Consider the following 13,504-nt stretch of genomic DNA (forward strand, 5'->3'; position numbering starts at 1 on the left):
CACACGCCCAGCACCATCCATCCCTCCAGACTAGTCTCCACAACACATCCCCACCCACGCCCAGCATCCCTCTAGTCTCCACAATACATCCCCACCCACACCCAGCACCATCCATCCCTCCAGGCCAGTCTCTGCAACGCATCCCCACCCATGCCCAGCACCATCCATCCCTCCAGTCTCCACAACGCATCCCCACCCATGCCCAGCACCATCCCTCCAGTCTCCACAATGCATCCCCACCCATGCCCAGCACCATTTAACCCTCTAGACCAGTCTCCACAACGCATCCCCACCCACGCCCAGCACCATCCATCCCTCCAGTCTCCACAAAGCATCCCCACCCATTCCCCGCACCATCCATCCCTCCAGTCTCCACAACACATCCCCACCCACGCCCAGCACCAGCCATCCCTCCAGACCAGGTTCCACAATGCATCCCCACCCACGCCCAGCACGATCCATCCATCCAGTTTGCACTGCACATCCCCACCCACGCCCAGCACCATCCATCCATCCCTCCAGTCTCCACAACGCATCCCCACCCACACCCAGCACCATCCATCCCTCCACTCTCCACAATGCATCCCCACCCATGCCCAGCTCCATCCATCCCTCCAGTCTCCACAACGCATCCCCACCCACGCCCCACACCATCCATCCCTCCAGACCAGTCTCCACAACACATCCCCACCCATGCCCAGCACCATCCACCCCTCCAATCTCCACAACGCATCCCCACCCATGCCCAGCACCATCTATCCCTCCAGACCAGTCTCCACAACGCATCCCCACCCACTCCCAGCACCATCCATCCCTCCAGACCAGTCTCCACAACGCATCCCCACCCACGCCCAGCACCATCCATCTCTCCAGACCAGTCTCCACAACGCATCCCCACCCACGCCCAGCACCATCCATCCCTCCAGACCATTCTGCACAACACATCCCCACCCATGCCCAGCACCATCCATCCCTCCAGTCTCCACAACGCATCCCCACCCATGCCCAGCACCATCCATCCCTCCAGACCAGTCTCCACAAGGCATCCCCACCCACGGCCAGCACCATCCATCCCTCCAGTCTCCACAACACATCCCCACCCACGGCCAGCACCATCCATCCCTCCAGTCTTCACAACACATCACATCCCCATCCACGCCCAGCACCATCCATCCCTCCAGTGTAAACAAATCCCTGTAGTCAGTCAAGAGTTGTTATATTGATTGATTTATGTATCACAGAGGAAATAAGGGCTAAGGGAGGGTTGTAATCCCTTACTGTTAAATATTGAAAGCACTGATGACTTGTAATCCACTTTTCATATATTAAGGTGTAAGAGTGTCAAAATAAAAGTGGGTGCATCGAAGGACTCGGTGGGATGGCCAGTGGGTGGTTTCGGTGGGATGACCAGTGGGCGGGCCCTGGGGAATGTTGGGGTTGGGCTCCGGGGGGGCCCAGGCCTAAAGATGTGTAAGGGGCCCCAAAATTTCTGATAGCTTCCCTGCCTGAGAACTCTGATTCCTGTGACTGGTATCTGCACATAACTAGTTAACATGGTTGTGCAGACAATACATTTTTTATTGCATTGTATCAAGTTATATTCTAAAAACTGACAAACTTTACAAAACGTGCTAAATTATTTTATTAAACTGTAGCTTACTTTCCTATTGACAGATTCAATTTATTACTATTAGGGTTAAGAAGGTTCAAGCAGGCTGCGATCATTAGGGAAGCCATGGAAATTCAAGTGTATGTCATAACTAAAGATCCTTTACTGAGAGTACACTTAGAAGTTGCAAATGTTGATCTCTTCCTGAAAAGTCTATATGGGAGAATTTATCAAAACAGACAGAATCTGGAACAGTTGTACATGACAACAAATCAGCTTCTATCTTCAGCTTGTTGAGTTAAGCTTTAAAAATTAAAGATAGAAGCTGATTAGTTGCTATGCAAACTGCTCCAGATTCTGTCTGCTCTATATACTTGCCTGGCATGTAGATCCACCAATCCAGAAAAAGTATTGAGATAATGGTCTGAGAAATGTTTTAAGTTCTAATTCACAGGGTCAGAATAACAGCGTGACTAGCTGAGAAGTCGGTGAGAAATCAGCAATGATAGTCTCAATGTTTTGTCATAACAAGTTTTCTTTAAGATTCTAAAAGGCATAAGAAGTACCCAGAAGCATAAGATGTTTTTAAACTCCTGCAGCCGTATACTTCAAGCTTCAATATTTTTCTGCATACCAGATAGTTTTATGAACTATGGGAAGTTGTTAATTCAGGCTATATTTTTTTTTGCACCTTCTGTGCCTTACAAGAACAGGGGCCCCTGGGTGATATGCATGTCTATGTATGGTCCTGCTCTTTGTAATTATTGTGTTGCAGGGCTGGAAAAATTACTGAAAAGACCATTATTGCAAAACGTCTCATATGCTGGTAACTGTATAAGGTTAATATCTGAAATATTTTTCATTATCTAAATTATTTTTTAATTTACTTTTTTAACTTATTGTCCAAATTTGGCCATATGGTGATGGTTGTGGTGGTGGGGGAATTCCCCAGTTGCAGCTGATTAGGTAGCTCTGGTACCAAAGGCAAACAGCTGGAGGGATCCAAGACCTGAGGACAAAGAGCCAGCTCATTGGATCTAGAATGCTCTAATTGCATTTGGAGAGATGTTGGGTCTTCCGGAGAAGCTGCATGCTATTTGGCTCCTATCTAGCAGCCTGCACGCCAGTTCTGACAGTGGAGGGACACTAGCCTGGCTGAAGATACATTTCCATCTACTTCTGAGGAACTTTTCTTCCCCAGTTGTGTCCAGGAACACATGGAATTGTGGGAAATTGAATTAAAGGGGCCTGTACTTGCATCTGAGCATATTGAGTGAATGGGTCCTTCACTACAGTTCCAATTACGAAAGTTTAAATGCTGATTTTAGGGACACCTTTAAAAAAAATACACAGTGGTGCTCATAATAAACAGTAAACCTTTAGCACATTTACATATTTTGCTATTACAGTTCCTTTCATTTACTCAAGTATAACATTTGAAAGCAATAAAAACTGTTTTTAAAAGGTGTATATGTGTTTTTTCCAGCCAGCAAAATAATTATTGTTTTAGTCATTACCTCCATGGTAAGTGGTAACATTAGCAAGGTAAGGGAAATTACATCTGGTTGATATAAATAGAAAGCAAAATGTGAAATATTTATTGCATAAGATTTAGATCAGTTTCACGGCTGCCATATCCTCTGCCCTACAGATATTGTTTTAAATGCTACTTAACATCTGTACAATCCCCAGCGATGTGGAGTCAAATGACTCATTCAGACATTGTAGTGTAGAAGTTGACAGGAAGTAGTCTTTGTCCTCTAGCTCACAAAAAAGGTTACTGGTGACAGTGAGCTCACTAGAAATTATTTTCATTGATTTATGCATCCTACTGTTAATATACCTCCTATTATGGCTTTATTTTGACATCTATAGGATACATTTACCATTTATCTGGGCAAAATGAAATTATCTGGTGCTATAAATCACACAAAATGCTCCCAGAATGACCTTTTCTCAGGTAAAACCCAGTTATGATGATGACTTGAAATGAGACATTCGGAAATATCACCATGGTTACTAAAATAAACGATTTTTTATATTTCAATATTTTTATTGAGATTTCTCAAAAAAAGGAAACATGAGTAAAATTTATGAGATAACAATGAAACTGTCTGCAATACAATCATATTGTAGTTAGGAAATTGTTGAAACAGGTAACATAGTAAGGCGTAAATCACTGAGTGTTAAATCAAAAATGTAGAGTTCGTAATAATAATCTTACCATCTGAATCTTGTCTCCTTACCCAGACACCCAAACAGGGAGCATACTGTGTCGAGGGAAGCATTGCTACCAAAGATTAAGATACTTACAATAAGAATAAACCATTTTTTTATAGATTTGTGGCTGACTCTTTTTCTTGTGCACCTCCTAGATGTCTTAAGAATAAATATTTTATCGTATTTAAAGTCACAAATTGGGAAGTGAGGATTGACCATGGTGCTGATTTACTAATAATAATGCGTTGTGCCAGTTTATACTTTAATTGGTGCCTGGAAAAGTAATTACCTGAATGTGCAAACCGGTGCACTTTGAAGCGCAAAAAGATAATAAATATGTAAACTGTAACTGGTGCTAGAGTAACTACGGTTTTCTCATTGATAATAGCGCATGCCCAATACAATTGGTTAATTTAATCTCAATGGATGTGTCTTGTTAGGCAATTAGTAGGTGTTCTCAGTTAATTAACCCTTTTGATGCTAATCTCACTCTTATCACTTCTAAAATATCTTTGTGTATCAATGTGTTTTTTTCTATTTTTACCCAAATCTTTCAATACATTACAAAGAACAGAGAAGTGTTTCTAAACCCAATAAATTCATATTTTCAGATCTTGATCTTTAAAGGTGACCATACACTGCAGCCAGTTAGATCTTAAATAAGTTAGATTTAGTGCAAAAGTCTGTTTGATTTCCTATAATTTGAATTAATTTCTTCCTATTACCTATTTTGCCGAAATATTGAGTTGTACAGAGATTGGCCAATCAGATTGCATAGTGCATGACCATCTTACGTGCCAAATTTGGAATGTAGATATGCCATGACCTACTTGTATTTTCCTAACAATATTTCTTGGGCATTATACAAGGCACATGAGAAACCACCTTTTTTCAAGACATGCTAGATCGTGAATCTTCAAACTATGGCTCTCCAGCTGTTGCGGAGCTACACATTAGGTAAATTGTTGCACTCTAGCACTTTGGGTATCTTGGACTTTGTGGTTTTTTTACTAAAGGCAAATCCACTTCGCACTACAAGTTGCTGGAGATCCGAGGGAGAAATGCAAGGAAAAAAAACAAAAAAAAAACATCTTTGCTTCTACATGATTGGATGATAAAATCACCAGTGCTTACCCTCAGATTTACAGCGAGTACACTTATATTGCAGACTAGATTTGACTTTAATAAACCCCAAAATACCTAATAATTTGGGGTGTACACAATAAAGTGCTAGAGTGCAATTTGCCTAATGGGGGACACTAGTTAGATTGATCTGTGTGTCCCCAAGGAAAGACATTGGTAGGGATTTACCCTCACTTCCTGTGTGGCTATGTGACAGGAAGTGAAGCCAATTTTCAGAAAAGGGACACAAAGCTAAAAAAGACAAGCAGGGGTTCTAACACTCACTTGGTTTCCCTCAAATGCCCACAATTAGAAGAGGATTGTCTTGAGCTAGATTTTAGCTCAGTGCTCTAAATCAGTGGTTCTCAACCCTGTCCTCAAGTATCCCCAACATGTCATGTTTGCAGGTTTTCCTTCATCTTGCACAGGTGCTTTAAATCAAAGTCAATGGCTTGGTATTTTGGACAGCTATTTTAGCTAAGAAAAATTCCCAAAACATGTCCTGTAGGGTACTTGAGGAGTGAGGCTGAGAACCACTGTGCTAAAATGGAAAATTGAATACCTACCTCTCTGTAATTGTCCTTTCCTGGTGCCTATCCATGGCAGCATATGCACAATCCATGCATATGCTACCATGAATGCACCAGGAAAGAAGCTTTTAGACAAATCACGCCTTTTTTGTTTCGCCATGCCAATCAGCCTAGTTAAACTGCAGCTGGGAAATCTGTTGCATGAAAATGAACAAAAAACACATAAAACATAAACATTTGCTACAGATTTTATTGGTCAACAAAACAGGACTTGGAAAACAGCAAGGAAAGAAAAAAATGCATGTATGTTAATTTGAGACACTAACAGAATATGGTCAGAGGTTCTGACTACTGTATTTTGCAGAGGAAATTAACAGGAGTTAAAACGAGTGCTCCCGCAAACGAACATCTATTAAGGATTTAAACATTAGTCTTGAGGAAGATTTTGCAAAATAATGCAGCACAGACAATGAAATTAAAGTGAAACAACCTACAAATGACACACATTGACAACATCAAAAATATTTCAGTGGAAAATATCCCCCCCACACCAAAAAAAATACAATAAACTAAAAATACATGTGTCCTATAATGACACCCAAATGTAATCTCTCTCTCTAAAATCTCTTTTTTTTTCAACTTTAGAAAACTCTTTTGAGAGACTATTCAGCTTGACTCTCATTCACTGTCTCCAACAAGGTCTTACATCATCGTGGAAGAGACTTAATTTTTAATCAACATCCTCCATTTTTTAAACTTCCAGGTGCCTTCAAGATCCACACCCTTCTTTTTATCCAACACAAAAAAGAAATATAGCTTGCTTAGCGATAATCCTATACACTGTTTACTGTCTAATGAAACCTTTTTATATACATACAAGTTGCGTGCATCACACAACACTTCCTTTAATGCACATAACACTAACCACAATACTCTCTGTGGTTTCCCCAAGCCATACATCATCATTTTCCACTCACCCACCTTCACTCCTGTTATTTCTTTCACCAGATCTTGACTCTTATTGATCACATCTTTTGCTACACCACACCCCCAGAACGCATGCTCACTGTCTTCTACATCCCCACAATTCATTCTTGGACAAATATCAGACACACACAAATCCTTCCATTTCATAAATAGCCTTTTAGCTAGACATGCATGCAAACTCATCCATACTATCTGCCTCTGCACATTTATCACCCCATATACAGTCATTTTCTTTCATACTTTCCCAGCCACTGACGAATTTACTCCCTTAAGGTTACACACATACTCCTTCTCTATCAACCACTTTCTCACCTTCACTTTATCCCTCTCCCCTTCTCCTAAATCTCCCAACTTAAACTCTACCCTAAACGTTTCTAATACTCAGTAGTCGCGTGCCACCACGAAGGCCACCGGTATGCTTGAATCCCTTCCCACCCACCCCCATCTCCTAAACAACCACCCACCCGAAAAAGATATCATCCTAGCACACACTCCACCATTCCTCAAAATTTTCTCCTCGCAAAACCAATAATGCATTAACAAAAACACTCTCACATTCGGAAAACCCAACCCACCATTACATTCATGTCTACACACATATTCTCTCTTGACTCTTTCTATTTTCAACCCCCATAAAAAAGTAAACAATAACTTATTCATTTTCTTCAATCTTATCTCCCAAGGAGGGAAGATATTGCTTGCATACAAAATTATAGGTAAGATTACTGCCTTGACTACTAAAACTTTACCATAAATCGACAATTTTCTTAGACACCAAAACCTCAACTTCTTGGCTATCTTTTCTCCCACGGGAAGAGTTAAAAAGGCTTATGGATCAAGAAACAGATGAAAAATTCTTCCAAATAGCGAAAGAAAGATACCAGTGGGGGGATAAGGTGGGCAAACATCTGGCTAGAATGCTTAGAAAGAAAAAACCCTTAATTTTATAGGTAAGATACAACCCAAACAGGAATCAATGGTCTATGAGACAAAAGAAATAGGTGACATTTTCAAAAATTACTATAAAGATCTGTATGCGGGGGAGCAGAAAGGGTGTCAGATAAATGAAAAAAGTAAAAAGATAAGTGAATTTTTAAAGAATGCTGGGATACCTAAGATCTTAGAGAATGCCTGAGAGTCCTTAGAGAAATCAATTACGGAAGAAGAGGTAAAGGAAGCACTAACAGATACAGTACAAGGGAAAAGTCCAGGGCCAGACGGGTTCACTTCATATTATTACAAAAAATTTAAGGATATACTGATACCTAAGATGTGTCAGTATATGAACGGGCTGGAAGAAGATTTTGAACTGAGTAGGGAGGCGCTGTCTGCTATAATTACTGTAATCCCAAAGGAAGGAAAGGACGTGACTTTATGCTCTAGCTATAATCCAATATCGCTACTAAATGCAGATACAAAGATCTTTGCAAAAATACTAGTGACGAGGATGAAAGGATTAATGAATACACTAGTCCATCCGGATCAAGTGGGCTTTATAGCAAGAAGGGAAGGGAGAGATCATGGGGTGAGAACCCTACTTCTGCTCCAGAAGATAAAGGAGGACGGACCCCCGGGTCTACTTCTGTCGAGTGACGCTGAAAAGGCATTCGACAGAATAGACTGGGGGTTCATGTTTCAAACACTAGATAAAATGGGAATAGGCCCAAAGATGATGAGACGGATAAAAACACTGTATAGACAACCAAGGGCAGTTATCAAGATCAACGGATCCCTCTTAGCGCCCTTTGAGATGAAGAGGGGGACACGACAGGGGTGCCCCCCTGTCCCCTCTGCTCTTCGTCTTAACCCTAGAGCCACTCCTCGCAACAATTCGTAACAATCCAGACATTAAAGGGTTCAGGGTCGGGGATGAAGAGCACAAATCGTCAGCATTTGCGGATGACGTGCTCTTTTATATAACTAATCCTGGGAGTACATTGCCAAACCTGATTAGAACGCTTAAGCAATATGGTGAGATAGCAAATTTCAAAATTAATATGGGGAAATCTGAAATTCTGAATATAAATATGGGTAAATTAGAAGAGGAAAAGTTGAAGAGGGAATTTCAATTTACATGGAAAAAAGAGATAAAATATCTGGGAATAAAACTAGCTAACTCCCTAGAAAAGAGATATAAAAGGAATTACATCCCCTTACTGGAGAAAATTAAGAAGGAAGGAAAAAAATTTCAGATTAGACCAATATCCTGGATGGGGCCTATAAATGCCATAAAAATGACTCTCCTCCCAAAGATTACATATAAACTCCAAATGTTACCAATCAGATTACCACAGTACTATCTTAGAAAGCTAAAAACAATACTAACAAACATCATATGGAGAAATAAAAAGCCGAGAGTTTCCTTAAAGACGTTAAAACAAGACAAAGAAAGAGGGGGTCTGGCGGTACCAGACATTCAAACATACTACAAAGCAATAATCCTATCAAGAGCAATAGAATGGTCAAGGGACAATCAAGAAAAAAGATGGGTAAACATAGAAAAATTTTATAGCAAGGCACAGCTAGGAGTTATTATTTGGAACCCTCCTCACCATAGAATGATAGATGAAAAAACACATTTGTTAACATGGGTGGTACTAAAGATGTGGGATATAACATATAAGCAACTAAATAAAACATATAACTCACCTTTATTAAGATTAAAAGATAATGAGTATTTTGCACCAGGGAAAACAAGTATAGGAGGGAATTGGATAAAAAAAGACAAGGTTTAACTTAGAGAGATTATAAATAAAGGAAAAATTAGGGCACTACAGGAGTTAAAACAGAACACAGAAGTATGGGTGATTAATGCATGGAGGTACACGCAACTAGAACGGTTTGTGAAGAAACTACCACAGCCAATAAGATCAGGAGATGAACTGACGGGGCTAGAAAAATTGTGCACCTCAGAAAACACAAAAAACACTATCTCAAAATTATATAAATTATTATTGATAGAGGAAGGAACAGAGGTACCCACATTCATTAAACAATGGGAAAGGGAATTGGGGACACAGAAAGTTTTAAGCACGATTAAAAAAATTTTGAACCTTACCCATAGCTCGGCAGTAGATATAAAAACAGCTGAGATGAATTATAAATGCTTAGTAAGGTGGTATGCAACACCAGACAGGACCAGTAAATATCAAAAAGGGAAGTCGGCAGATTGTTGGCGGGGATGTAAGGAGGTAGGCACAATGGCACATCTGTGGTGGAAGTGCCCGACTATCTAAAAGTATTGGGAAAAGATCTTAGCAATTATTAAAGAAATTACTGAAACGGAGGTAAAAGAAGATCCATGGATGGTGCTCTTCCACAGCATCGACGAGAATGAGAAACAATATAAGGCTTCTCTGGTACCACACTTATTAAATGCAGCAAAAAAGTTAATCCCTAAAAACTGGCTGGCAAAAGAAAGCCCAGCAGATATGGGAGTGGATAAATGCCATGGAGGAAACTTATATCATGGACCGGACGTACAATAACAAGGATGAAAAGAGGGAGGTGGGAAAAGATAAATGGAAGTGTTGGAGAGAGTTTAAAAAATCTTGGAGTTATGCAGAGAAAATTAGGAAAGGGGTAATGCACAAGGGATGGGGGGGGGGGGGAGTGGGAAATAGATTAAACAATACGGTGTGCGACTGAGAAAGATAATATAATAAAGGAAGAATTTTATAGTTTTATAAGGGGGAAGGAAAAGAAGGTCGGATATGGATAAGTTGATCATGGGATTTTCTTGTGATTTTTTGTTTCTTTTTTCTATACCGTCTTGAAAAATAGCCACAGTGATGTGAAAATGAAAAAGAGACATATATGAACGGCTAAGTTGATTTTGGTCTCTCTACACAACAAGCTGAGTGACAAAAAAAAAAGAAAACAAACAGAAATCAATTCTGGATTTGGCGTACCCACTCTCCGAAAAAAAAGTGAAATACGGATTCACCAAACCCAGAACAATATGAGCATCATTGAGATGTAAGTCCTGAATTACCCCATTCAGCATGGTGCTACCTACATCTAACTTAGTCTCCTCTACCCCTATCCTATCTTTCACAAAACGGATCATATTAAGATCACCCATGATCACACTAGGTCTCCTTCCCACTGCATGTAACTTCAAAACTTCAAAAACTCAAGACGTTCCTGTCTATTCACAGGAGCATATAAATTAAAAAGCCTAAACTTCTGGTTAAACAAAACTAAATCTACCATAATTAATCTTCCTGGCATTAACACAACATGTGACATAATGCAAATATTTATAATGATAATGCCTACACCAGCATTCCTATTGTTCCCAACTGCCGACCATATGTAATCCACCACCCACTCCAGAGGCTTGGACGGTCGATTAAAAAAACATTCCTGTAGACAGGTGATGTCTCCTCCATTGACCCTCAAGTCCTCAAAAACTGCGCTCTGTCTAGCAGGAGACCCAAAACCCCTCACATTGAGGGACACCAGCTTGATGCTCATTCACATGAAGATGTGCATCATTCACCTCCAGTCCCATAACTTAAGCCAGAAAACTGACATACATTCCTCAGGGCCACAACACTTTCATCATCCAGAAACTCCTGACTAGGCGACATTGTGGCCAGCTGAAAAATTCCTGGAGTCCCTGGACTTAGTGCTGGTGATTCTACCTCCACTCCAACATCCATTTGCAGTGCAAAGTGGATTTTCCTTTAGTAAATAACCCCCAAAATGCAAGTTCACCCAGAACTTCAAAGTGGGTACATCTGTTAAGGATGTCCTTAAATTACTAACCCCAAAAACACACTCTCAGAGCATGCCCAGAAACATCCAAGTGCTGTTCACACACAGAAAGCTGAAAAAAAAGTCCCTGAGCATGCCCAGACCCACCCAAATGCATGTCACACACCAAAAGACACAGGAAAAAATCAAAGTCCCTGAGCATGCCCAGACCAACCCAAATGCATTTCACACACCAAAAGGCACAGGAAAAAGTCAAAGTCCCTGAGCATGCCCAGACCAACCCAAATGCATGTCACACACCAAAAGACACAGGAAAAAATCAAAGTCCCTGAGCATGCCCAGACCAACCCAAATGCATTTCACACACCAAAAGGCACAGGAAAAAGTCAAAGTCCATGAGCATGCCCAGACCAACCCAAATGCAGCTAGCACAAAGTAAGCCACCCCCCTGTCCAAAATTAAGCTCATCATCCAGCATGCTACAAAATTACAGATGGGACAAACACCCCCGGTCCAGAGGGGCAAACAAAGCCTAACATGGGCAAAAGTTATACAACAAATACCATTGCAGTCTATGGGAACTGACTTGTTAATTTTGCTGGTCCCCACTTGGCTGGCTTATATTCTAGTTATGGGCCTTAAAATGGGTATGGGGGCCTAGGTCCCACCCTGAGGGACATATATCAATGTCACCAATTTAGACAACCCCAAAAATGAAACAAGAAGTGCCTTTAAAAATTGCCTAAAAGCATGTAACTTGGGGGGAGGGGCTTACTCTGCCTTTAAAGTGGTGTCTGTAGCATGGATCCAAAATGCTGCTTCAAAGATGTATGGCTTTAAAGCAAATGTACAAATCTACATTGCAGCTGCAATATTTAAACCCAAAACAAAAAATAGCCTGCCCCCCAATACATACAAGGCCATTTGGGTATGTTAAGGTTTAAAATGAGAACCCCCATGTGAAAAATACCACCCTGAACTAAAAAAATATTGTGCCCCTCCCATACACTAACAAACCCCTAGCCAAACACACAGCAAGCCAGCCCATGAAAGGGGGGTGGATGCTTGGGGGCAGGAGGGCCTCTTCCACACAACCCTAGGCTGGGGTTGTGGGGGCTGCAGAAAGGGGGCTTTATGGAATGTGGAAAGCCCCTTTAAACTAGTGGGTACAAGGTGCTTTGTGGTTGGTATTGGGCTGAGCCCAACATGCACCAAAGGCAGCCAGCTATGTTGAGTGCTTGTATGGTTCAGGAGGGGGTTGGGTGATCGCTCTTCTCACCTCTTTCCTAGCTGGTCCTGTTGTATGCTCAGAAAAAGGATGTGGTTTGGATTGGTGAAGGCAGCTCACAGCCTTTTGAGAAGGGAGTGGAGGGTGGAGTTCCCCTTTAAAAGCAAAAGTTAGGCCATGGAAATCCAAGGGGTTAGAGGGGGGAGACAAGAGCATTGGAGAATAGATTGTGGAGTTCCCCTTTAGAAGCAAAAGCTAGCCCAAAGAAATCATATGCATTAGAGGGGGAAGGTTAAATGCAACTTAGGAGTTGCTAGAGGAGCGAGTGTCTTTTTACATAATTTTAAAAAGGTGCATGTCACATGTTGGCAACGTAGCATGCTAACATGACCTGTGTGCAAATCTCCTTAAAAAAATATATAAGGATGAACCAGCGTAAAAATAAAAATGTCAAGTTTAGAGGTGTGCCAGTTCAACCCACGTAATTGCATTTACGTTGCTTGACATTTACTAAGATTTTGGTGGCGCAGTGAAACAACGCATTTGAACGAGCGCAGGAGCTGCTTGCGCATGCGCAGTGCTTACATTGATCTCACGCAGTTCTAAACGTACTTGCAGGCACAGCAGGCTTTCTCAGAAAAGGTTACTTTCTCATTCTATTTTGGGCATATTTGTTACTTGGGCAGTTGTTACTAAACTTCCTCACATCACCCCACATCACTCCATAATATTGGCACCTCCATCTTCTGTTAATATTAAATTGAAGATGCCATGCTCCATGTCCATAGTGGTGCACAGATTGCATTCTCCCGTGCGCCGAGATCGCTATAGTAAATGGGGTTTCGCGCTCTGTTTGTGGTGCACCGTTTTGTAAATATGAGCATGTGTGTTGCTCCTCGCTGTGCGCCTCTACTGATGGTGCACGGCTTTCGTAAATCAGCCCCCATGTATCTCTATAGCAGTGTACTATATTCATATAAATTAAGTCTTCAGGGGGTAGAGAGGAGTACAGTCCATCATTATTCCTTCTTATGCCGCGTACACACGATCGGTTCAAACACACACTGTCTAAATGTACCAAATCTA

This window comes from Aquarana catesbeiana, linkage group LG03 (assembly GCF_042186555.1).
Source record: "Aquarana catesbeiana isolate 2022-GZ linkage group LG03, ASM4218655v1, whole genome shotgun sequence".
Classification (NCBI taxonomy): domain Eukaryota; kingdom Metazoa; phylum Chordata; class Amphibia; order Anura; family Ranidae; genus Aquarana; species Aquarana catesbeiana.